The 26646-nt window shown below is 40.5% G+C and overlaps 1 long non-coding RNA gene across 1 annotated transcript in view; it reads left to right on the top strand.

The window, feature by feature from the left end:
• Positions 1 to 26646, top strand: part of LOC147913067 (uncharacterized) — a 151020-nt gene that overhangs the window by 24377 nt on the left and 99997 nt on the right. The window contains exon 2 of the long non-coding RNA XR_015549078.1: positions 12355 to 12630. This is a non-coding gene — a long non-coding RNA (uncharacterized LOC147913067). The remainder of the gene's footprint in view (positions 1 to 12354; positions 12631 to 26646) is intronic.

Here is a 26646-nt window from a genome sequence, read left to right as displayed (position 1 = left end):
ATAAAAGGGGCTTGGTTCCCCTCCCATTGTAACATCTATTTTACATGATCATTACAGCCATCATGATAGAAGATCTGTTCCAGGAAGGAGCCACCATGTCAAATTCTTTTTTATTTTTTTTAAGATTTTATTTATTTATTTTTTCCCCCAAAGCCCCAATAGGTAGTTGTCTGTCATGGCTGCACATCGTTCTAGTTGCTGTATGTGGGACGCGGCCTCAGCATGGCCAAAGGAGCGGTGCATCGGTGCACACCCGGGATCTGAACCCAGGCCACTGGCAGTGGAGCACCCGTACTTAACCGCTAAGCCACGGGACCGGCCCCATGTCAAATTCTTTAGGCAGTTAGTGGGAGAGGTCAAATGTCCCTCAGAGAAAACAATCAAGGTAAAGAGATATATTTGAGGGTGGCCAAATCTTGATCTCCCACACAGGAAATGTCTGATGACAAAATCCTTGACTTGGCTTTCCTGGCCTCGAGAGGCCTTTAAAGTTCAATCTGAGATTCCTTATAAAAAGTTCCATGGCTTAGCGGTTAAGTGCGCGCTCTGCTGCTGGCGGCCCGGGTTCGGATCCCGGGCGTGCACCAATGCGCCACTTCTCCAGCCATGCTGAGGCCGCGTCCCATGTACAGCAACTGGAAGGATGTGCAGCTATGACATACAACTATCTACTGGGGCTTTGGGGGAAAAAATAAATAAATAAAATTAAAAAAAAAGTTCCAGGGCCCGGGCCTTGGCTTAGTGGTTAAGTGCATGCGCTCCTCTGCTGGCGTCCTGGGTTCGGATCCCAGGCACGCACCGACGCACCGCTTCTCCGGCCACGCTGAGGCTGCGTCCCACATACAGCAACTAGAAGGATGTGCAACTATGACATTACAACTATCTACAGGGGCTTTGGGGGGAAAATAAATAAATAAATAAAATTAAAATTCTCTTAAAAAAAAAAAGTTCCAGCAAAGCAGATTTAAAAGAGCCTATGTGATCAATTGCTATTCTTGATGTACTTATGTAAATAATTGGGCCAACTTTATTGGAACTAGACTTATTTTACAAACTGGTTAGTCTAAATTTGGCTATCTTTGATAAAAATGAGGGTGATTTTAAAGAGAAAAATTATATTTCAGTAAAAACTATAGTATACATTTGTGGATATTAGATCCTAGTTTTGTTAATTGTCTTTTGAGGTTTTTGTTTTATATCTGTTTACTGGACTGGATCCTGATTTCTTCTAGTCTCCTAAAATATCTGGCTACAGATCTCCAAACTAATGTTTTTCATTTTTTCCATCATTTTCATTTGGAATCACTGAGAACTAAACCTGCCCTTTTTCCTGAAGCCTTACAAACTGAAGCTGATGGACTTGATATAAACTTGAGAGATGACCTGACGACATCATCAGAGACATTTTAAACTGCAAAAGATGCTTTGGTGCTGACATCTAAATATCTTCTTAACTGGCTGTCTTCTAAACTCAGAAACTGCTTTACAACTTGCTCCAACCATTAACCTTGTTTTTCTTTTGTTTACATAGAAATGCTTCTATTAAATACTTGATTGCTTGCTTCCACAATATAGGTGTAACCTTAAGAGCTCACCTGCATCATCACCTTCTAAAATGAACTTAACTGAACTGATCTATTATCAGGACTAAGAAATGTGTTCAGTGAGATGAAACAATCTACCAACTCAGCTTCTGGACTATGAAACTTCTTTAAGTTTCAAAAGGACTGTGAAACTTTTAGTTTCAAAGGCAGGACTGTGGGAGATCAAGATTTGGCCACCCTGAAATATATCTCTTTGCCTTGATTGTTTTCTCTGAGGGACATTTGACCTCCCCCACTAACTGCCTAAAGAATTTGACATGGTGGCTCCTTCCTGGAACAGATCTTCTATCATGATGGCTGTAATGATCATGTAAAATAGATGTTACAATGGGAGGGGAACCAAGCCCCTTTTATCAAAAAACTCTATCTCTCCCTGACCACATTATCTATAGATGACCCTGAAAAGAATTGTGTTCTTGCATTCTGAAGTCCCAGACCACTACCCACCTCCAATACCTTCCTTGCCTTTAGCTACAATACTTAAGCAAGCAGCTTAGACAGAGGGACGAGTTGCTCATGTCTGAGTTTCTCCCATGTATACATGTTATTAAATTTGGTATTATTTTCTCCTGCTAACCTGTCTTGTTGATTATTTGGCCAGCCATAAGAACCTTAAGGAAAAGTGCAGAGGGGGATTCTCCCTCTCTCCCCACAGTACTATGGGTTTTTTTACTGGGTGCAAGCCACATCTGTGAGGGGGTGACAAAAATTCCCCCTTTTGACTGCTATATCTGTTTCTCTTCTTCCGTGGCGATTTCTTTCAAGCTTGTGGAAAGAAGTCTTATATTGGTTTAGCAGAGTTATAGGAATTAGCAGGTGTGGGAGATCAAGATTTGGCCACCTTGAAATATATCTCTTTACCTCGATTGTTTTCTCTGACGGACATTTGACCTCCCCCACTAACTGCCTAAACAATTTGACATAGTAACTCCTTCCTGCAACAGATCTTCTATCTGATGGCTGTAATATAATGTAAAATAGATGTTACAATAGGAAAGGCACCAACAAGCCCATCTTATCAGAAGTTCTGTCTCTCTGGCCACATTCTCTGGATGGCCCTGTGAGGAGTTGCCAGACAAACATTTATATTTATAAGGGAAATCTCCATTTGTAAAGGTATCTCTCTCTCTCTGTATTGGGAAGAGGGGGGATGACCTCATTTCTAGAAATTTATCAATGTGAAAGGTGAGGCCTTAAATCTGCATAATAACTTTACTCTTGTTTACAGTGCTTTAGTGGTGATCTCCTGTAACTGACACCCCGCCACCCCCAACATCCTCCTCTGTCTTTATGTAAAGACGGTATCTAAGATGAGAATTTCTGCTATTGTGTTGAGAAACGCAGTGTCCCTGGTTTCTCCCATGTATACATGTTATTATACTTGGTATTATTTTCTTCTGCTAACCTGTCTTATTAATTATTTGGCCAGCCATAAGAACCTTAAGGGAAAGGGCAGAGGGGGATTCTCCCTCTTCCCCCACACAGCCATTCTCTGGACTGCATATCCAGCTTGGTAATATCTTGCTTATCATTTAAGTAAGACCCATCTGCAAACCAAATTAAATAGAATGCAGTCGTGGTCCTTCCTCTTGTAATGTTGGAAGCAAGATAGCAGGGTTAAAATAGTGAGTGATATTTACCTACTCAGTGTAACCTAAGAAGTTTTATCATTTACTTGACAATGCCTCCCGTGCAATTTAGCATACTTAACAAACCTAATTACTTTAGTATCTCCCTCTTTATAGGAAGAGATCAAATTTCCTTGAGAATTGCCAGGGCCCTTTGAAAATTCTCAAAGAAAAAAGTTATTAGACAGACTTTATTTAGGATATGAATTTTGGGGAGATTGTGAAAAATACAGAGGGGTTTTAAACACTTGGTCAGACAAGATCAAGGAGTTGCTGTTCTTGTCGCAGTGAAACCATGCTTAGTTAACAAATAGCATTTAAACAGTCAAAAAGACCTTAATAGAGAAACCTCAGTCTTTTGAACATAGGAAATTACTTTAACAAAACAGATCTCTGTTCTTTAGATAAACTTAACTCAAAGGTAAAGAAAAATCTTTTTACGTAATAACCTCTATCAAGAGTAGATTAAGAGTAGAATAGGGCCGGCCCTGTGGCTTAGCGGTTGGGTGCGCGCCCTCTGCTTTTGGCGGCCCTGGTTTGGATCCTGGGCGCGCACCGACGCACCGCACCGCTTCTCCGGCCGTGCTGAGGCCACGTCCCACATACAGCAACTAGAAGGACGTGCAATTATGACGTACAACTATCTACTGGGGCTTTGGGGGAAAAAAAAGAGTAGAATAAAATTATCCTTTTAAAAGGAAGAAGACCAAATTTGAATTTTGTACCAGCTTACTTTTGATATTAAAAATCATTTACTTAATTGGATTTAGTTTAATCTTAGCCAACTCGACCGTGTATAAAACTCCTCAGGGTTTCTCTTCAACAAACCTTCTATAACTTTTTGTTTACATTCAGAATTTGTGCCATGAGCTCCTTTTTTTTTCCTTCTAGTACTTTTCAGGGCAAATTTATCTTTCCTAACCCAACAAAAATATTTCCATTTTTCATATCTTCTTAAAGAAAACACAGATCTTACTCTCCTTGAATACAAACATATTGTTCTTAAGTTTTTAGTAGCTTAATCACATATTAGAAATTTTTAACCCTTAGAAACCTTAATTTTTAAGTAAAAACTAGGCAAGCAATTATAAAATTTCTTTCACATTAGCATTTCGTGGCTTGACAAATTTATATGGACACTTTTTATAATTTTTGGAAACATGTTACTTTATAGTACAATCTTTTAAATAAAACACAAGACGTGTTTACCAATAGACCCAAAACACCTTTTAGTTTTTCTGTAATAAGCCAAAAGTAGATAAACCTATATTTAGCAATGTCTAGTATCTTATCTTATTTGGAAATGATCTAGATACTCAATGAATTTTTATCATAAAATTTAGAAAACCCTAAAGTTTTAAGTCACCAAAAACAGTTTAGAAGCTATATACACTATAACATATGATTATTGTTTAAAGTTCTCTTAATACTCATTTTTTCCACATCTATTTAGTTACCTGTTCTCAATAATTATTTTTTTTAAAGATTTTATTTATTTATTTTTTCCCACCAAAGCATCAGTAGATAGTTGTATGTCATAGCTGCACATCCTTCTAGTTGCTGTATGTGTGACTCGGCCTCAGCATGGCCGGAGAAGCGGTGCCTTGGTGTGCACCCGGGATCCCAACCCGGGCCACCAGCAGCGGAGCGTGCACACTTAACTGCCAAGCCACAGGGCTGGCCCCTCAATAATTATTTAGATTGCCTACAAGATTTTATGAGACATTAGATAATATTAGCCATCATTTACTATTTTTGAGACCAGTTTTGTAATAGAAATAACATCAGTTTATTTGATGAATAAAGGCTGCATATCTGCATTTTATCCAATGCTGAAAACTAACAAGCTTAAATAAGCTTTTATTTCCCAAAGATTATTTCATATCACATTAACTGGAAAAATATTTGGATTTAGAAATAACTTTTTTTCTTTTAAAGATTTTATTTATTTATTTGTTCCCCCCAAAGCCCCAGTAGATAGTTGTATGTCATAGCTGCACATCCTTCTAGTTGCTGTACGTGGGACTCGGCCTCAGCATGGCCAGAGAAGTGGTGTGTCGGTGCACGCCTGGGATCTGATCCCGGGCCACCAGCAGCAGAGCGGGCACACTTAACCGCTAAGCCACCGGGCCGGCCCTAGAAATAACTTTTTTAAGTGCTTATTTCAAGTTAATTGAATAGACCTCTTGATTTTGACCATAACCTCCGGAGGTAAAACACCGCGCAAATATAACATACATTTAGAGACACACACATAAAGAACAGACAGATGCAACAAAGATTTTATAGCAGCTGTTTTAGAAAATTTAGCAGTTTCCATCTGCAGAAAGCTTCTTTCCATTTTTTTTTCTTTCAGTCTTAGGCCCCCTGCTGTCTTAGCACTTGGGCAAGTCTCCTGGGTTCAGAGGCCAGGCGGCCAAGCCGGGAATGGTCGAGCAAACTCAATTTTCTGCTTTTCTTTTATTTTATTTTACTACAAAGTCTGAACAATTTCTAGGGACTGTGTAGTGGGTCAGGAGTGTGCTGCTTGTGAGTGTTACTCGCTAAAAAAATGTCGTAATCACTCTCTTACATGCCTCGGTTTCTCCCGCCCGCAGCGTGGGGAATGCCATGGGGGTTTGGAGTGCAGGTGACCAACCCTCCTGTGCGCGTCCCCGGATGAACCTGTGATTAATTAACATGAATGATAGTGGAGCTCCCTATAGGAAGGACCGTTACACGTCGTGGTGTTCGCCTTTGACACCCCCGTTGAGATTCTCAGTTGCCTGAGAATTCCTGAAAGGTCGGGAGGAGAAATGTCCCTTTTCTTCAGAACTGAACAGATTCAGTCTCTCATTTCTCTATCAAGCAGTTTTGTTCATACTTTATAACCATAATTCTTCCCAATTTTAAGCCATATTAAAAAGTCACCCTGCCCTATTCAGCCCAAAAGTTCCCGCTAGGCTCCCCTGACCTAGGAAATTCCCTCTACATTTCTCTTTCCTAGGAATTCCTCCCTAGGTTCCTCTGACCTAGGGAATGTACCAATACCCCCTTAAAACACTTAGCCTTAAGCATTGAAAACAGCTCAAATAAACTCTGGACCGTCGACTTAAAATAAAGAGGTCCAGGTTTCATGAGAACTCACTGGGGTCACCTGAAGAATGCAGTGATCTGGAGGGCACAATGGGCTCCTATTGGTACCCAATGCCAGTTCAGTGTAGATTCCAGGTGGTCTCTGGTGGGTTTCTCTGAAATCCTGCCATGACTACACCAACAAATGTCTACATAAATAATCCATAACCAATGTATAAATCAAAATTGGGGTGAATTTATTATGAGCCATGTTTTGAGGACCATGGACCTGGGCCTTCCTTCCATAAGGAAGGAAGGGCACTGAAGAAGTGGAATGTACAGAGCGGTTATATACCATCAAAGAGCATGTATCACATAGGATGGTAATGTACCTTTTACAATAGCCACAAAATTGCCATGCCAGGTTGCCCTGCCAGAATAGCTATTGATGGACACAGCAGGGAGCAGGTCAGATGTCTCGATGGGTGTGGCTGGTGTCAGGTCTGTTGTCGGGAGCTGGGGGGTCACAGGATGACTGCAGCAGTCAAATCCCAGCCTAGGGAGAAATGTTTATCCTTAAGGCAATGCCAATGAGGGGGAAGACGCATCCTTATCTTAAGGGCATTTACTCTTCTCTTTGAGACATGGCAAAGCAGATACACAATGCAGGCGACAGGACCTTTTGGAAAAACAAACTCAGGCAGAATTAGATTTACCCCAAATGGCTTCGTCATATGCTCCAATATATCCTATTGCTTGCCATTTATTTATCAAGCTCAGGGTGTGTCTTTCAAACAGAAATCATCGAGAATAGCATGAAGTAGTCACTTAGCAACAGACGTCACTGTGGCGAAAGAATATTAACAAGTATCCTTCAAATATCACCATTTTCCCAAATATTGTATTTCACTGAGTTAATCAAAAAGGGATTCTTCTTTCTTATACTGACAAATCTCAACACTGAACTTAACACTAGAGGTACCAATTTTGAATAAAGACCTTTAACATCAAAGCCAGCCAATAGATCTTGTTAAAGCAAATCCAAACTCAGGAACACTTTTGTTTTCAGTCACATGCAAATCCTCTCAAACTCAAGATAGGGTCCCGGCTTTGTGCAGATGGAGAAAAGCTTCTCTTCCTCTTTTTCTATTCAGATAGTGCAAGGAAGAGACCAAAAGGTCTCCTGGTGGAACACGAACAGTTCTTTACATTAGAAATGCAGGCAGTGTTTCCTAGCTTCTTTTCTATAGGCCGAGCGAGACCTACTGACCTGCCCAGAGGAGCAAAATTCTGGGCTCCAACAGTAAATACGACTGTGTGCAGTTTACCACAACAATGAACTACAAAGATGTATCAGGAAATATTGTGAACACTCACCCCTAAGCTCTCAGTTTCCCTCTGTCTAATTCCATGGCTACCTGAACTGAATTCATTCTCCATCCACATCCCTTTCGTGACAGTTTTTACCTCCTTGAATCAGCATGTTATAACATCTAAGAGAAATTTATCAAAATACTCTCTTCAAAATAGCTAGCTGAAGTATAAGAGTTGTAGAGGGTCAAGATTTTAAGATGAAAGTGATGTACAGAGTAACTGTACTACAAAATAAAAAGAAAATGAATGAGAACAATAAGAGAAGGAAGAAAAAAATGCTAAGGAGAAGGAATATAATAGAGAGTAAAAGTAAGAAAGAGAAAAAAATAAGAAAGAAGGTGTAGGAAAGAGAAAGAGTCAGGAGAAGCATGAGAAATGGCAAAAAGGGGCACGAGCAGAGGGAAGACACCATGCTCAGAGCAAATGACAAGGCAACTGGCTTCTGAGCAGGGCTCAGGTCTAGAGTCACTGGGCTGCGTTTGAAAACTCCACTCAGTTCTAACATCCAGAGAATGACCACGCCTCATCCAAACTCTGATGACACTGATTACCAGCGCTCTCCTCTCCCGGGACCTGCTGGAGCTTTGGGAACTGCCTCTGTCAGCAGCTCTGGGACTGACAGAGTCCCCATTAAATATTCATCAACTAGGATGGTGGTTTTTTTTAAATTACTTTTTTATTTAAATTATTTTATTTATTTATTTTTTCCCCCAACGCCCCAGTAGACAGTTGTATGTCATAGCTGAACATCCTTCTAGTTGCTGTATGTGGGACGCGGCCTCAGCATGGCTGCAGAAGCAGTGCATTGGTTCGTGCCTGGGATTCGAACCAGGGCCGCCAGCAGTGGAGTGCGTTCACCTAACCACTAAGCCACGGGGCTGGCCCAGGATGGTTGTTTTGAAAGAGTAACGCAGAGAGAGATCTCTCAAGGGTACATATAATCCTGCCAACTCCTACACTCACCCATCTGAAGAATTAAGAAACTAAACTTTTTTTTTTTTAATTACTGTGAAGAAAAGTAGGAGAAAACTTTCCTGGCAAAACTTTAAATGTTCCATCTTTTTTGAAGTTACCTCACAAAATTCTGAGCATAATCTAAAATTCTGGGCTCCCTACAGTTCCAAATATGTTTCAGAAATGATCTCTTTATCATCACAATGTAAGCCTATGCCTTATAAAACAAAATAAACTTGGATGAGTTTTATCTTGTAGAGAGAGGGCAGCAAGAAAAAGAGTAGGATGTGCCTCTCTGCTATGAAGGAAAATAAATAAAATCACCAAAATATACAAAATATGCCTCTAAAACTGAATGAAGCAGTCTCTAAAGAGTTTTACATTTTAAACAAAAATGCACCTATATAAAATTACACATCAGTTTGACTAAAATCTAGTCAACTTAATAGAAGAAGAATTCATTTAGTTTCATTTAAAGAGCATGACTTATGATTAGCTGCATAATAAATCATAGATATTTTAATTGTGGTATACCACATCCCTCCAACAATGAAGGTGGGCTTAAACCTGTAATTTTCCTAAAAGGGGCCAACCGTATGTTCTGCTTATTTGATTATTTAATAGTATGGATCTGTTCCATACAATGAAGGACGTCTACACACAGGCTTTAGCTTGCATAAGTAATGGGAAATGCAGGCTGAGTTTACAAAAAGAAAAATTGAAAATGGAGAATTTTCTTGAGGAGACGTGGTCAATCCGTTCAAGAACGTTTTCTCCCTTGGTCAAGTGAAAAGCTGAGAGAGAATGCTGTCGGCCTCTTCCTTGGCCCCTTATAGAATTCTGCATTACCTCAAGTGAACGTGTCCTAAAGTGTTTGAGCTAAATTTGGAAATGAGTTGATGATACTGTATTTGCATCATGTCACACAGAATCTCTTTCATTAGGCACCATTCAAAACACTTTTTGGGACATTAGAGGCCAGAAAAGTTTTGCTTCTCTGAGAGACTGTTGCTTTTAATCTCATGGACATGAGATGATAGAGAATTATGCCCATTTCCCTTTCTACTTTAAACCTGAGGGATACATTTCCAACTACCTTTAAAAACTGCAGGTCCTTCCGGGCCGGCCCCGTGGCTTGGTGGTTAAGTGCACGCACTCTGCTGCTGGCAGCCCGGGTCCGGATCCCGGGCGCGCACCGGCGTACCACTTCTCCAGCCATGCTGAGGTCGCGTCCCATGTACAGCAACTAGAAGGATATGCATCTATGACATACAACTATCTACTGGGACTTTGGGGAAAAAAAATGAATAAAAAGAAAAAAGAAAACTGCAGGTCCTTCGGAAACACATTTCAGTGCGCTGGCTTACTTCAGCTTCATCTCATTGTTCCATCTTAAATTCCTTTCAGTTTGATCTATTTTCCTTTCTAATCCTTTTGTATACCTAGATATTTAAAAGCTGCTCAAATCTATATTGGAGAAAAGTTGGGTTACAATTCTTACAGCCAGCATATAAACCCAATTTTTAGGGTTTCTACACAAAAAGTTTCTGCCATGTTTCTAGCAGCTCTCCTTCCATATATTTTCCTCCAGGATTTCCTGTGACAAAATTGCCTTTCTAAAAACCAGTCCTCTGTTCATTCTCTTGGCCACTGACATTTTCATAGAAACATAAAGGACTGGATTTTCCAAAGATGCAACAAGAATGATCAAGTCCTGATGCACACCTAGATATCCTGCTCCTGTTCTCCATGAATTTTAAAACTAAAGTTAATTATCTCTTTCATTTTATCTAAATCTATTGAGTAACCTTGACACTGAGCCCCTAAACTGATCCACAGGCTGCTTTAGCAGCCAGAAAACTCTCTCTCAAATGCTTGCATTCATGTGCTGAGTAGGTATTTTATTTATTTAGATCTTATTCAACAAAAGAGCTTCACTGATTCACTCAAGTACTTAAGTATATACTATGTGCCCAAAGGTCTTGAAATGTTGGCAGTCTGCAAGGAAGACAGATACGTATAAACAGATAAATTACACTACAGAAATAATTTGAATGAAAGAGATATGAATAAAATGCCATGGGGCTTCAGGAAAAGAACCACCATGGGTTGACCTACAACTAAGATATCCAGCTATGTACTGGGGTTTTGAGGAAAAAAACAACCACCATGGGGGGTGGACAGGCTTTGTACCATCTAAGTAAAGGAAAAGGAAGGGAGAGAAGATAAAGAGAAAACAAGATAAATGGAAAGGTTTTCTTCTTCTTAATGTTTCTGCCACCAACTTTTGGAGCACACTGCTTGCTGATGTCCTTTATAGCCAGTCTTATCCATCAGCCAGCTTCTATAGACTTCAACAATTCGATTGTAACAAGCTGGGATCCTCTGTGGAGACAATGCCAAATATGTAGGGAGGCAGGAGGGGAGCCAAAGATTCACAGGACTCTGCAGCCCTTCTGCAGCTCACTGGTGGGGAGGGGCACCGAGGCTTCACCTGGGCCTCTGTCTCCAAGTTCACATAAAGGAGGGTCGGTTCCTTCCTTGATATATGAAGGTGGGGAGAAACCTCCTTCACAGAAGGGATTATGGAAAAATTAAAGTGAGAGCCATGAAACAGGCAGAGGAGGCAGCACCATGAATCTGAAGTAACTGGACGTGTGAATTAGTAACCAGTAGGACGAGGAGCTGAAGACAAAAAAAAAAGGCAAAAAGCCAGTTCTCAATTTTCTAAGATGGAAATGCAAGTCTTTCTTCTTCAAAAAGAGAAAAGTCATTGAACCATTTCCTTTAAAATAAAATTGAAAGGGGCCACATGTTGCAAATAATAGTTTTAACCATGATGTCACTACACAATAATGTGTAGCCATCAGCTGTTAAGTGCACTGGAAATAGTTCATTACTTAATAATTATGTTATCAAAGTTTGCAATTGATATATATATTTTAGTAAATAGTAGACTGTGTGCAAAGTTGTCACTATATTATTGACAATGTTACTCTTACAACTGAAAACACGACTAGGAGAGAGAAGATGGTGTGACCTCAGATTGCTAGAGTCACAGCAACAAAAGTCAAGAAAGTGCCATCAGGTCATTTGGACAAAAGGATGCTATATGGCTGTTGGGTTTATAACAGATCAACTGGAGAAAAACAAGTCACTACATTAAATTATTTTCTACTTACCTCCATCACCCTCTCCAAGAACACATATTTTAAAATGAGACAAGTTATTATATTAAAAATTACTTGCTCTGTCATTTTGAAAATTACATCAAAAAATGAAGAAAAAACTAGGTTACAAACATCCTGGTATCAATTCCAACTACCATCTTTTACCAAACTAAAACTCTAATTATCACTAATTCACTTGCAATCTAGTGCTCCTCCAATATACAAAATCAATAACTTAAAATGTTTCATAACTTTTTTTAAATTGCCCTAAAATTTTAGAGGATAATATAAATATATCTCTTGGAAAAGTTGAGAAAGATACAGACACTAGGACAGGAAAAGATGAAAATATTACCCTAATCAATGATGTAAAACACAAGATATGAACAACTGTTAAAAAGAATTCTCTATGAAATGGATCAATTCTACTCTCTCTACACTTGGCTATTTCCTATCAGTAATTTGATGCATAAACAAATAGAATAGTGTATTTAATGGGATCAATTCTTTTAGTTGTGTGCTTTTCCTTGTAAAACTACATATGCTTTTATGTTCTTGCTTTATTTTCAGGTGGTGTCACATTAGAACACCCTCATCTCTGAAGATCTTTGCATTAAGGAACTCTACCTTGGCCCTTGATCAACTTTACTCTGTGTTATGATAAACTCAGAGACCTACATGGAACAATGTTTCCTACATCTTATCTCCCATGAGTTGCTCATGTAAGGGAGTATAGTCCACCAAGTAAACACTAAGCAGTGTTTCAAAAGCATCGGATATCAAAAGGAGGACATGCAGGGCTGGGTGTGGGCCCCCATTCAGTGCCTTAGTGCAAAGAAGAAAGAGGTAAATGCATCCCTCCAGAGACTGGGATAAAAACAGGAGGTTAAAAGCACGAGGCTCCCTTTGTAGGTCTTTAAGCAGGGACCTGGAATAAAACTGTTGACACTGTGGATCATTGTTGGTTTTACAGGGAACTCATGAGGAAGATAAGGAGATGAAATAATGATAATTATAATAACAGCAGCAAACACTTCTACTGAACCAGACACTGCAATCTGAATGTTAATTCTGTGCTTGAACATACATGAACTCCCATAACCCTCAAAATATTCTGATGTAGTAGATGTTGTTCTTCTCACCATTTTATAGATGAAGAGACTGGGTACAGTGGCTAGAAAACTCACCCAGGTTACAAAGCTGATACATGGCAGAGCCCAAGCTCAGTGCTCTTATGTTATGCTCTTTGACTACAACTCCAAGTGAAGTCTCTAATGAGTATATTTGTCTCTATAACCCAATGGGGGAAATATCAAAATTCTTAACTCTAACACCCATGCTTTCATTTAGGAAAAGTTGGTGAGGGAGAGATTTCTGAATAGTAACAATGCCCTTCTATTAACTCTTCACTTATAGATCAGACATCAATAGTCCTGCTCAGTCTACCAAGAAGAAACTGGGACTTTATTATGCCAAAAAGAAGAAAAAACAAGGAATAAAACAACCAAATTCCTTTATACATCATTACACAAATGTGATTCTTAATTCTATATGACTAATATAAAGTGCTTTCCTGGTTTGGGACTCCATATAAAGCTGATGTTAATCTCATGCTATCTTCCCAGCCAATAACACAAAATACTTTAAAACAACAAAAGGCACAAAGACAAAAAACAACCCAAAAGAAAAATAAATATTACATCTGAACGTTGTACAATTTTTTAAAGATTACCTAAAAGTTAGATTTAGTAAAATTTGTATCTCTATCTTGCCTCTCCCAGTTATCTCTGAAGGTAAAGAAAAGGACTAAGAAAGGCACAAGGAAGCCAGTTAGGGAAGCGAGTCAGCGGGAAGAGGTGAGGTGGCCGCCCCTCTGCAGACGACAGACAGAAATCTCCCCTGGGAGCCGTCTCAGGCCTCACAAGGTGTGGAGCTTTGACCTCGGACAGTGGCTACAACTGGACGCCAGCAGCACTGCTTCTCAAACTTCAGTCTACACTATAATAACTGGACAAGTCCAGTGTCCCTTCCCCGGAATTCTAACTCAGCAGCTTTGAAGTTGGGACACGAGAATTTTCCATTTAAGAAGCCTAAGAGTGATTTTCCTTGAGTTATTTGCAGATTATGATCAAAGGCATACCTTGAAGAGAAGCACAAACTCACTACCCAGTATGCACTGCACAGATAACTTTGTGTCACACACTCTCAGACCATTCCCTGCTCCAGGGGTCCCACCTGCTTCAGCATCCTTGGTCCTGTGTTCTTCATCAGGAGGTTCCAACGGTGGCAAAATAGACAGGACTCACCTGGGAAACTGCCCTTCTGTGTAATTCAGTGAGTGCGTGTGCTGCCTGCAGCCCAGGTGTAAAGTGGGTCTTGCTATATTTAAAAATAAATTTCTTTTTAATTTTATTGAGGTCATATGGCTTATAACTGTGTAAATATCAGGTGTACATTACTATATTTCAGTTCTGTATAGACTGCATCATGTTCACCGCCAATAGTCTTGTTTTCATCTGTCACCATACGTACGTGCCCCTTTACACCTTTCCCTCTTTCCCTCTGGTAACCACAATCTGTACTTCTTATCTATGTGTTTGTTTGTTTATTTTCCACATATGAGTGAAATCAATCAGTATTTTTCTTTCTCTGACTTGTTTCGCTTAGTATAATACCGTCAATGTCCATCCATACTGTCACAAATGACATGATGTTGTCTTCTTGATGGCTGAGTAGTATTGCATGGTATATATGTATATATATCACATCTTTATTCATTCATCCATTGATAAGTACTTGAGTTGCTACTCAGTGTCGGCTATTGTGAATAACGCTGTGAAGAACATAGGGGTGCATACATTTTTTTGAATTACTGACTTCATATTCTTTGGATAATTATGCAGAGGTAGACTACCTGTATCTTATGGTATTTTTATTTTTAATTTTTTGAGAAATCTCCATCCTTTTTTCCATAGTGGCTTCACCAGTTTGCATTCCCACCAGCATTGTATGAGGGTTCCCTTTTCTCCACATCCTCTCCAACACTTATTATTTCTTGCCTTTTTAATAATAGCCATTCTGATGGGTATGAGGTGATATCTCATTGTAGTTTTGATTTGCATTTCCCTAATAATTAGTGATGTTGAACATCTTTCATGCCTGTTGGCCATCTGTATAACTTCTTTGGAAAAATGTCTTTTCATATCCTCTGCCCATGTTTTGATCAGGTCGTTCACTTTTTTGTTGTGGAGTTGTATGAGTTCTTTATATATTTTGGAAATTAGCCCCTTGTCAGACATATGATTTGCAAATATTTTCTCCCAGTTGGTAGGCTGTCTTTTCATTTTGTTGACAGTTTCCTTTGCTGTGCAGAAACTGGTTTATCTGTAATAGTGACAAGAGCACTAGTGTGCATTAAAGTCCAATCCAGTTCATGTCTCTTAACTAATTTTGCTAATTCCTCATCTAATCCTTCCAAGGAAATTGAATTGAAAATTGAATCATTTTAATGACCCTCAAAACATTCAGGAGCCACCCCCAAGTGCTGTTTGAAGGTTTTCTCAAGCCTTTCAAAATAATCAAAGATAGATTCCTCGGGTCTATGCTTACATTGATGGACTTTAGCCCAATCTATCTTCCTGGGAAAAACTACTGGAATGGCTTTGTGTAAGTTTTGAACAATATACCTACACTTCTTAAGGTGGTGAGGCTCATGCTTATGGAAATCCTCCAGGGGGTGTCTCCAATCTGCCTCTTTTATCCATTCATTTGCTTTGTTCTCAGACACCAGAAAATGCACAAGCTGATATAAATCTGAATATCCTGTGCATATGTTCCAGCAATAAAATCCAGTTCTTGAGCAAACCCTAAAGGATCGTGTAAAGGGTCTGGGAAGTCCTTTGTCAAATTCTTAAATTCAGTTCTAGTCCAAGGAGTATACACAAGAGCAGGCTCATCTCACCCAGTAACAGGTTTCTTCTTAAAGGCAGCCGCTACAACTTTAGGACTTTCAGTATCTGCTCCTTGAGAGTTACTCCTTCTTTTCTCATGGGGTGGAGGAGGAGGGGAATGTGAAGGAGGAGGAGGTGAGGGAGGAGGAGGAGGTGAAGGAGGAGGACGAGGAGTTGAGGCAGGACGAGGTGAAGGAGGAGGAGGAGGTGAAGGAGGAGGAGGAGGAGGAGGAGGAGGAGGAGAGGGAGGAGGAGGAGGAGGGAGGAGGAGGTGAGGGAGGAGGTGAGGGAGGAGGAGGTGAGGGAGGAGGTGAGGGAGGAGGAGGTGAGGGAGGAGGAGGAGGTGAGGGAGGAGGAGGAGGTGAGGGAAGAGGAGGAGGTGAGAAAGGAGGAGGAGGACAGAAAGGAGGAGGAGGAGAGGGAGGAGGAGGAGGAGAGGGAGGAGGAGGAGGTGAAAGAGGAGGAGGAGGAGGTGAATTAGGAGGAGCAGGTGAGGGAGGAGGAGGAGAGGGAGGAGGAGGAGGTGTGGGAGGAGGAGGAGGTGAGGGAGGAGGAGGAGGTGAGGAGGAGGAGGAGGTGTGGGAGGAGGAGGAGGTGAGGGAGGAGGAGGAGGTGAGGGAGGAGGAGGAGGTGAGGGAGGAGGAGGTGAAGTGGATAGGTCAGGGTACGGAAGCTCAGAAAGGAAAGGATACACGGGTGCTGAGGGAGAAGGAGATGAGCTCTGAGGTGCTGAAAGCGGCGGTGGTGGAGGAGGTAGAGGAGGTGAGGGGGGTGGACAGCTTCTGACTTCTTATCTCTCTTTAATTCAGAAATGGTCTCAGTCAGTTTACGGTTAGTCTCCTGTAAAGAGGTCATTTTATCATTATTACACTTTGAAGCCTCTAAATGCCAATCGTAATAATCTTCCCCTTCTTTTGTTTTGGTTTTATTGCCGGCTTTTTCAACATGGGCGCGCAAATACAGTAGTTTTCAGAGGTCAAACGTTCACCATTTTGGCCATTTACGACCTAAGTCATCCTGAGTTAACCTTTCCCATTTAGTTAAATACTTGCAAGCATTGTTTCCGTATGCAGTATACGTGAAACCAGCGGGAGTCCCCGTCGGGGGTTGTCCATCTGGAAGCCGGCAGGCTTTTGAAGCACGGTTTCCCATTTTTAGTTCTGTTTGTTCGTTTGTTTTTTCTAAAGTCTGAACAACTTCTCGAACTGTGTAGTGGGTCACAAGTGTGCTGCTTTGAGTGTTATTCCCTAAAGGAATGTCGTAATCACTGTCTTATTTGTCTAGGTTTCTCCCGCTGGCAGTCTAGGACCACTGTGGCGGTTCGGAGCTCGGGTGACCAACCCTCATGTGCGCATCCCCGGACGAAGCTATAATTAATTAACGTGAATGATAATGGAATGCCTTATAGGACGGCTACACGTCGTGAGGTTCACCTCTGACACGCCTACTGAGGTTTTTCAGTCACCTGTAAAACGCCTTTTCAGCCAGGAGGAGCCATGTCTCTTTTCTTCATAGCTGAACAAGTTCAGACTCTCATTTCTCTATCAAGCAGTTTTGTAGAGACCTTATAAACATAATTCTTTCCAATTTTAAAGCCAAATTAAAAGGACAACCAACTCAGTTTACTCCAAGAATTCCCTAAGTTCCCTTGGCCTAGGAAATTCCCCTTAGGTTTTTCTCTACCTAGGAAATGTACCGGTACCCTTCAAAGCCTCTAGTCTCAAGACCTTAAAACAACTCAAATAAACTCTTGGACCATCAACTTAAAATAAAGAGGTCTGGGATTCAGGAGAACTCACCAGGGTCACCTGAAGAATGCAGTGATCCGGGTGGGACTCAAAGTGCCCCTGTGGTACCAAGTGTCAGTTCAGTGTAGATTCCAGGTGGTCTCTGGTGGATTTCTCTGAAATCCTGCCACAACTACGCCAAGAAATGTCGATGCAAATAACCCATAACCAATCTATAAATCAAAAATGGGGTGAGTTTATCATGAGCCAACCTTTGAAGGCCGTATAGCCCAGGAGAGTCCTTTCATGAAGAAATGGAGCACTCTGAAGAAGTCGGGTGTACACAGTGGTTATATACTATCAAAGAGCATGTATCACATGTGATTGCAGTGTCCCTTTTACAATAGCCACGACATTGACCTGTCAGCACCTCGATTGATGGACACAGTGGGTATCAGGTCTGCTGTCTCCATGGGCGTGGCTGTTGTCTTGAGTTGGGTGGTCACAAGATGAGCACAGCAATCAAATCCTAGCCTAGGGAGAAATGCTTATCCTTAAGGAAATGCCAATGTGGGGGAAGTTGCATTTACATCTTAAGGGCATTGTTCTTGTCTTTGGGATATGTTAATTGCTTAAAGTGGATGTACAATGGATGAACAGAGGCTACAGGCCCCTTTTGGACAAAAAAAAAAAAACTAGGTCAGGCCCAAATAATTTTACACCAAATGGCTTCTGCATATGCTCCAAGGTATCCTACTCCTTGCCATTTATTTATCAAGAAGAAGTATAATCTCAGCTTTAAGGAGCTCACTGTCTATGAGACATGAATAAAACAACAGTTATGTAAACGTAGATAAGTACAGGGTCCCAACATGGGGACATCAAAAGGGGTCTCTAGATGGAGACCTCTCAGGAAAAGTGTCCAAGAGGGAGGAACATTTGACATGAGTTTAGATTAAGGAATAGGAATTAAGTTGATTAAACAAGGGGGTAGGAGTGCAGAAGAAACACATATAAAAAGACAGATATAAAGGATGCTAAAGCTTTCAGAATGTTGGGGTATTGTTAAGGCTGGAACAAAGCGAACATGTAGGAAACAGTGTGTGATGAGGCTAAAGATGAGGACAGCAAGAGAAAGCCTGCGTGTCCAGCTCAGGAATCTGAATGATCTCTCAGATGCTCTGAGCAGTCATTGAAAGAGTATAAGCAGATGTCACATTTAAACAAATTTGGATTCTTGAAGGTAACTCTGGAGGCATTGTGGAGGAAAGATTAGAAGAAATTAAGACTGGAAGTAAAGGGACCTGTTGGGAGATTAGGCAGCGATCCAGATAAGATAGGCCTTGGCTCAGGCGGGGGGTCTGCAGGTGGAGGAGGCCAGGAGGTGGGAAGCAGTGCTGGGCTCCTGGAGGAGGAAACTGAGCTGCCTCTCAGTCACGGGAAGACTGTGCCTGTCATGGCCTCCCCACCCCCATGCCCAAATGCCATGTTCCTTTCTACGTCTGTACCTTTCCCCTCTTCCCCCATCTGAAATCCTCACACTTTCTTCCCTCCACCTGCCCAAAAGTGGTCCCTTTGAGGACTTGATGTAGTCCACCTCTCCTAAGAAGCTGTCCTTAATTACAATTTCTCGATAACATTCCCATTTTTTTTAGGTTCTCTAATACAACATACACTAAATACCTTGGCAGAATCAAGTTACATCTTGCAAACCATGTCATGTATGTGGAGGAGCTTGGAACCTTATAATTCTTTGTATTTCCTTCAATACCTACCACAAATACCTTGGACATATAGGTCAATGGATGTCCCGTAAAATTCGATAAAGAAGAAACACCTTTCATTAGCTAAGAACTTTTATGAGCTCAGTTATTCCTTTAGATCAGCTGCTTGAATCATTTGTTTTTCTCCACAGGTCAACAGTGTTGCCCAGCACCAATGAATTTTACATCTTCTCAAACTCAATAGAGCAAAGATGGAACTTCATTCCCCCTGCAAGCCTTACTGCCCTAGAGAAAAGCAAAAACAACGTGTGACAACTAATTCTTTCTTCACATTCTCATCTCAAATTGCAACTGTTTTCTAGATGCTAACTGGTTTTCATTCTTAAAACTGACAGAAAATTTTCTCATTATTTCCTTTTCTTTCTTTTTTTGTGAGGAAGATCAGCCCTGAGCTAACTTCTGATGCCAACCTTCCTCTCTTTGTTGAGGAAGATTGGCCCTGGATTAACATCTGTGCCCATCTTCCTCTAATTTATATGGGATGTTACCACAGGATGGTTTGACAAGCCGTATGTCAGTGCACACCAGGATTTGAACCTGTGAACCGGGGCTGTCGCAGTGGAGCGCGCGCACTTAACCGCTGTGCCACAGGGCTGACCCCTCTCTTTATTTCTAAAGCTGAAATGGCTCAATCGTTCTCTGGGCTAGTTGGAGTTTCCATAAAATGAAAATGTACATTCCAGAAAAATCCTTAACTTTCCAGAATAATCCTTAATATATTATGGTAAACACCTTGGCAAAATGTCACTGATTTTCAATGTCAGTGCCTCCACAAGGGTATCCTTGCATTGTCTCCCCTCCCAACCACCTCTCACTTTGCCCCTCCCCAGGCTCATGGGCTCAAAGTGTTTACTGAGCACTAAGAATGATCAGAGTCTGAGGGAGACTTCAAGGATGACTAAGCCATGTTTTCTGACCCCAACCATCTCTCTCCATCTCTCCTTTAACCTCTATTTTTCTTATTCTGGTTTCTACTTTAGTTGTTTACTTGTCTTGTGAATTGTTGTTTTGTGGTTTATAATTACCATGTAAATTCATATTACTTTTTGCCTTAGAGTTTAGAAAGAACTTACATTAAACAAGGTTTTTTTCCCAGCCCTTTGATGTGTCTAATACCTTCCAATGCAATTCAAGTGGCTTCTTGTTTTTACGTCTCCATAATTATCCCTTCAGAATTGTGTTCACCCCACACTTTTGATCTGACCAATGCTGCTTTACTCTTTAAACTTTTCTATGCTGAGACTCACGTGAAGAATCCCTCAAGCACCATCAACTAGGCTACCCCACATTCCTCACATCTGTTTCCTTGATTTGTTCCTAAATAAAGATGTTTCTTTTTTGTGTGTGTGAGGAAGACCAGCTCTGAGCTAACATCTATTGCCAATCCTCCTCCTTTGTGAGGAAGACCAGCTCTGAGCTAACATCTATTGCCAATCCTCCTCCTTTTTTTCCCCCAAAGCCCCACTAGATAGTTGTATGTCATAGTTGCACATCCTTCTAGGTGCTGTATGTGGGATGCAGCCTCAGCATGGCCAGAGAAGCGGTACATCAGTGCGCGCCCGAGATCAGAACTCAGGCTGCCAGTAGCGCAACGCACACACTTAACCACTAAGCCACAAGGCCGGCCAAAGATGTTTCTGAAACTAATAATAAATTGTACCAAGTGGTCATTGTATAAAAAGCACTATCACAGATACCTTAAAGAGAACAAATGGAAAAGAATATTCAATTCCTCAGATAGGTTTGCAATCAAATGAGGCATTGAGGGGACCAGGGCGCACTGATCAAAGCAGGATCTTAAGAGTTTTAAGTAAATTTCAAATGAGGTTAAAACTGGAATGAGATAGTATTTTACCAGTTAGCTGAAATCATAAGCATTTTCCTGACCTTTGAGAGTTTATTTGCATATAAACTCTACATGTGGGGTAAGAGAGGGCTGATATTGTTTAATTTCTTTTTATTATTCAGCACTTTGTAATAGATGTGGCTATTCACAATTAATAAATATCATAATGTGGAGAGACCCAACTTTCAACTGCCTGATATTATCAATTCTTACACAAAGCTAGAGTTTTAAAGATCAAATTTCATTCTAGTTACCTGTCAACTAGTCCATTTATATCAGAAAGATGCTGAGTTTTAGGAAAATACTTCAAAATACAAATTTTATATGTAATTTCAAAAGCAAAAAATTAGTCAAAAACTGGGTGGTAACCCGTTTTGCTACCATATATTAATCTTTAACATGGGAGCAAACATTTTTTGAGAATATAATTGATATTTGCCTGTTTGTATATTGTAGAATGTTAAAGGATTTACAGTTTTAATAGTATTTCAAATACCAGAGAATAAAAAACAGAATTGTTTCAGTTTTATGAAATAGTTTTTTAGACATAGCAGATTTTCACAGCATATTACTTGAAAATAAAATAATCAGTTAGTGAGGTTTAAGCAATGTGGTTTTATTTTAAACTTGCTCATTCCATAGGAGCATCAATAAAAGCCCTCCAGGGGTGGCTGACTCTCTTTCCCTCCACATGAGCACCAGCTGCGTTTGCTTTAAGCATCAGACTCTCAGGCAACACCATAGCCCTCAACTCCGTTTAGTTGAGAAAAGGCTTTATGAGTCGTGTGTTTTTTTCTAGGGGTATGGAGCTCCCAGACTTATTAACTACAGGGAGAAAGTAAGAGTCAGAACACATTCAATAAACTCCAGTGTGCTCAGGTGAGAAGATAGGTGCCTGAACTCACATCTGAAGAAGAACTTAGAGGATGCTTTCTGACTCTGCTTCGTGCCTCTGACTAAGCAGTCCTGGACATCCCCGTTACAGCCACGGAATAACACAGGCAGCCTTGATGGACCAGAAATCCTCCTATGTCCATCATTTGTACAGAGCAAACTGGCTTAAGACCTCTCGTTTCCTGCTGCAGTGGTAATTTACAGAGATACAGAACTGCCATCTAGTGACTAAGAAGAAAACAGCAAGGTGCTTTACATGGAAAATGAAATTGTAAGTGTTTTAAAAAAGAACAGTGAAGCACTAAAGTTGGTAAAGTTGACACAAAGTTGACACAATGTGGCACAACAAAGTTATAATAAAACTGAAAAATGTGTAGGTGAAGTAATCAGTTGTTCTCTATGCCTCTAAAACATGTCTTGACATCTGACTCATAAATAGTATAGTTTAAATATAATAGAATAACTTTGGAAATAAACTTCTCATCTCATCTCATCCAATGATGTTGGCAGGAGCTGGTATTAAATAGCCAGATGGTGAGTACCCATGTTGAAGTACCATTTTTATCACAGTGGAGAGAATATGAGGCATAAGACCCAACAGACTGATATTCAGATCTTCCCTCTTACCCTTGATCAATTTTGTAAACATTGTCTTATTTTTTTGTGTGAGGAAGATCAGCCCTGTGCTAACATCTGCCAATCCTCATCTTTTTATGCTGCGGAAGACTGGCCCTGGGCTGACATCCATGCCCATCTTCCTCCACTTTATACGGGACGCCACCACAGCATGCCTTGCCAAGCTGTGCATCGGCGCGCGCCCAGGATCCGAACTGGTGAACCCCGGGCTGGCACAGCGGACCACGCACACTTAACCGCTTGTACCACTGAGCAGGCCCCTAAACATGGTTTTCTTTATCAGTTAAATATGAATTATAATAGTTACTTTAAAGGATTACTGTAAGAATTGCATGAGGTAATACAGTAAAGGAACCGGTGTAGAGTGATAGTTAATTCTCCTGCCCTGTCTCTCTTCTATGAAACATACACAAATCATCTAAGGAGAGAACTCGTCTATACAATAAACTTATGACAAAGAGTCAATGGCTCCAGAAGTAAGGGCCACCATTGTTGAGGGCTTAACCTCAACTGCTTCCAAATACTGTTAACTCTCAATTAATTTTATGTGTTTTCTGTCTTCCAGACACTTCACTGGCTACAAGGAAAGGAGAAGGTGTGAAATTTAAATTGATCTATTTCACCCTTGAATGGCCAAGCTGTAACATCAGGTGTTTTAAATCACCTAGTTCATCAGGTTTTCTGCTTATTACTATATATTTTACCATGGTTCACAGCCCGAGAAAAATAGAAAATCATTATAATTTTACACACATGAATATATATCTTGACTATTACAGCTGGAATCTTAATGTATAGAGCAATGTTGTACATGTTTTGTCCTTGTTGATAGTACAGAATACTTTTGTCCAGGTTTTCTTTGGCATTATCATATATAATGAAGAACTCAGTAATATATGCCCTGGAGATAAGGATTTAGAAAAATCTAACATACTATCCTAGTCATGCCTCAAAAAAAATGCTATAAAAATAATGAGAGGATATTTTGAAGGCACTATTTTTCTTAATTATTTCCAACTTTATGTCCCTTTACCTCTTTTTAATCATTCTGCATCTTATTCGCTATTGGCTAATCATCTCACAGTAATTAAATAACCCTCAGCTGAGTCCACCATGCCTCTTCAAGTGCCCCAGCCTGATGTCGGTCTCAGCTCTGACAAAAGAAGCTGGGAAAACCTGTTTTGTGGCACTATTCTTAAGGATATCTTTACTCTTACAATAATAGCTATATTTTTGAAAGGCACCAGTGGATTATAAAATCAAGTACTCGACCCATGTTGTATCCTCATTTTCCCTCCAGGGGGAGCACAACTTTCATGTGTAATGCAGGGCTGCTGCTTTATTGTTTCCTTTCAAGATATTTTATTACTTGTAAAACATGTCGATGTAAATAATCCATAATCAATCTATAAATCAAAATTGGGGTGAGTTTATTATGAAGTAACTTTTGAGGACCATGGCCCTGGGACTTACTTCCCTAAGGAAAGAAGGGCACCGAAGTAGTGGAGTGTACAGAGCGGTTATATACCATCAAAGAGCATGTATCACATCAGATTGCAATGTCCCTTTCACAATAGCCACAAGATCGCCCTGCCAGGTTGCCCTGCCAGAACAGCTATTGATGGACACAGTGAGGAGCAGGTCCGCTGTCTCGATGGGCATGGCTGGTGTCAGGTCTGTTGTCTAGAGCTGGGTGGTCACAGGATGACTGCAGCAGTCACATCCTAGCCTAGGGAGAAATGCTTATCCTTAAGGAAATGCCAAGGAGGGGGAAGTTGCATCCTTATCTTAAGGGCATTTACTCTTCTCTTTGGGACATGGCAAAGCAGATACACAATGCAGGCGACAGGCCCTTCTGGAAAAACAAACCCAGGCCGAATTAGTTTTACCCCAAATGGCTTCCTCATATGCTCCAATATATCCTATTGCTTGCCATTTATTTATCATTTTCTCCCTTTTGATCTATAATTTTTTGATAGAAAGCATTGAATGATCAAAATATTGTCCCTCGGCCCCAGAGTGGTTGCTGCCTGCCCTGGGTCCCTCATGTCCCTCGGTGCCAGGCTTTTATCTCATTTATTTGCCCAGTTGTCCACCTTGGGGGGAATTAATTGGATATAGTGGACAAGCAAAGAGGGATATATATATTAATAGAGGAAGCATTTCATGGGTTTTGGATTAATTTTAGGTTGTTGCACAAACATTGTGTATGTGCTTTTTATGACTCCTTGTATTTACGCTATTCACAATTATAGAACAAGTACAGTAACAATGATAATAATTTAACATCTTTGAAAAGATTAGTGTAAAATGAGTTCTTAGGTGTAGTCCTTATCAAAAAAGGAAGTTGGTCCAAGGTTATAAGATCAATCGACCACCTCAGCTTTCATTACTCCAGCTTACATGACAGTCTCACAGCACTGAGTAAAGAAAACAGCAATTAGTTTAAATATTATGGCTAGTACAAGAATTCCAAGAAGTAATAGAAATAGGAATTGCAATCCAGATGGAAAAAGGGAACCAATACCAGAAGGGAGCCAACCAAACAACTCAAGACCGGGTGCAGGCTCGCTTAAGGCATTCACCTGCTTTTTCATGGGCTTTAGCAGAGAGGACACATTGGAAGACTCGTCAGGTATGAAAACACAGCATTCAGTTTGAATGATTGTACATGTACCACCTTGGGATGTAGTTAAAATATCTAAGGCCATTCTATTTTCAAGGACAGTCTTTATTAAAGACATTTTAGTATTTAATAAGGCAATTCTTGCTTGACTGTCATTAAGGGCTTCTGTATGTGATGTGACATCCTTTAGCCCTAAAAAAGGAACAAATATAGCTAGCTGCTCGGTGGTCATACCAGGGGAACACTGAATGAGCCCATCTGGCCTTAAACAGAGGCAGGTTGGCAGCAGTTGTGACTGTGAATCCTTCCCTGCATTTAAGGGAAGATCGGGTGCAGTGTTTTACCCATCAGGCCCGTAGTCAAGGTCAGAGATTTGTTCTATATAACCATTAAGTTATATTAGGAGCCACCCGATAAATGCCTGGACATTAAGACCAGTCTGTTCCAAATCAAGCACCTTCCTTAAGTATGATAGTATTCTGAAAATCTTAAATGTAACAATTATAAAATAGGTATACAGTTTAAGCATAACAAAGGTTTAAATGAGTGGATTTAAGGTTGGGAATACAGTCCTGGTCTGGAGTCTTGGGACAGCTGTCTACAACTGATGTTGTCTTCTTCTCATCCTGGTTTGGAGATATTCGTATTGGCCAGTTGAAGTCAGGTTTCAGAAATAGGAACTGTAACGCACTCAGATGCAAAAGCCTCTTTTTAAAACAAGAAATGTGAATCCATGAGTCTATGTCTTTTGATTCTGCAACGCACGAACTGGTTAAAAGTACCTGGTATGTTCCTTTCCAATAGGGCTGTAGAGTCTTTTACTTGATGTCTCTTCTGATAAATAAATTTTCTAGGTTATCATCCTTAAGGTCTGGGAGGGCTCTGTAAAAAGAATCGGCTACCGACTTCTCATATATATGTATTTTTAAGTGTCTCAATGAGACCTTGGCAGTAATTAAGATATTTTCTTTATGCGAAGTTGATTCATACATTTCTTTATCTAATTGCATAGGCTGTCCAGTTATTATCTCAAAAGGAGACAGCCGATGTTTAGCAAAGGGCGTGGATCTAAGATTGAGGAGCAGTAGTGGAAGAGCTTTCAGCCATGAGATGAAATGTTCCTGAAAGCTTTGCCAATTGAGTTTTGATTGTGCCGTTAGTTCTTTCCACCAATCCTGAGGATTGGGAATGTTAAGCGCAGTGGAAATGCTGTATCATTGGCCCAATATTACAAATAGACTAATTATTTGTCCAGTGAAATGAGTTCCCTGGTCACTATGTAACTCAGCAGGAATTCCCCAAACAGGAATTATTCTCTCTAATAGTAATTTACCTACTATTAGAGCCATTGCTCTTCTGCAAGGAAAGGCCTCAACCCAATGTGAGAACATGCAGTCAT

This window comes from Ceratotherium simum, chromosome 30 (assembly GCF_057802395.1).
Source record: "Ceratotherium simum simum isolate JZ-2026a chromosome 30, ASM5780239v1, whole genome shotgun sequence".
NCBI classification, from domain to species: Eukaryota; Metazoa; Chordata; class Mammalia; order Perissodactyla; family Rhinocerotidae; genus Ceratotherium; species Ceratotherium simum.
Note: the sequence above shows the minus strand (reverse complement) of the source record. Positions and strands in the feature narration are given on the sequence as shown.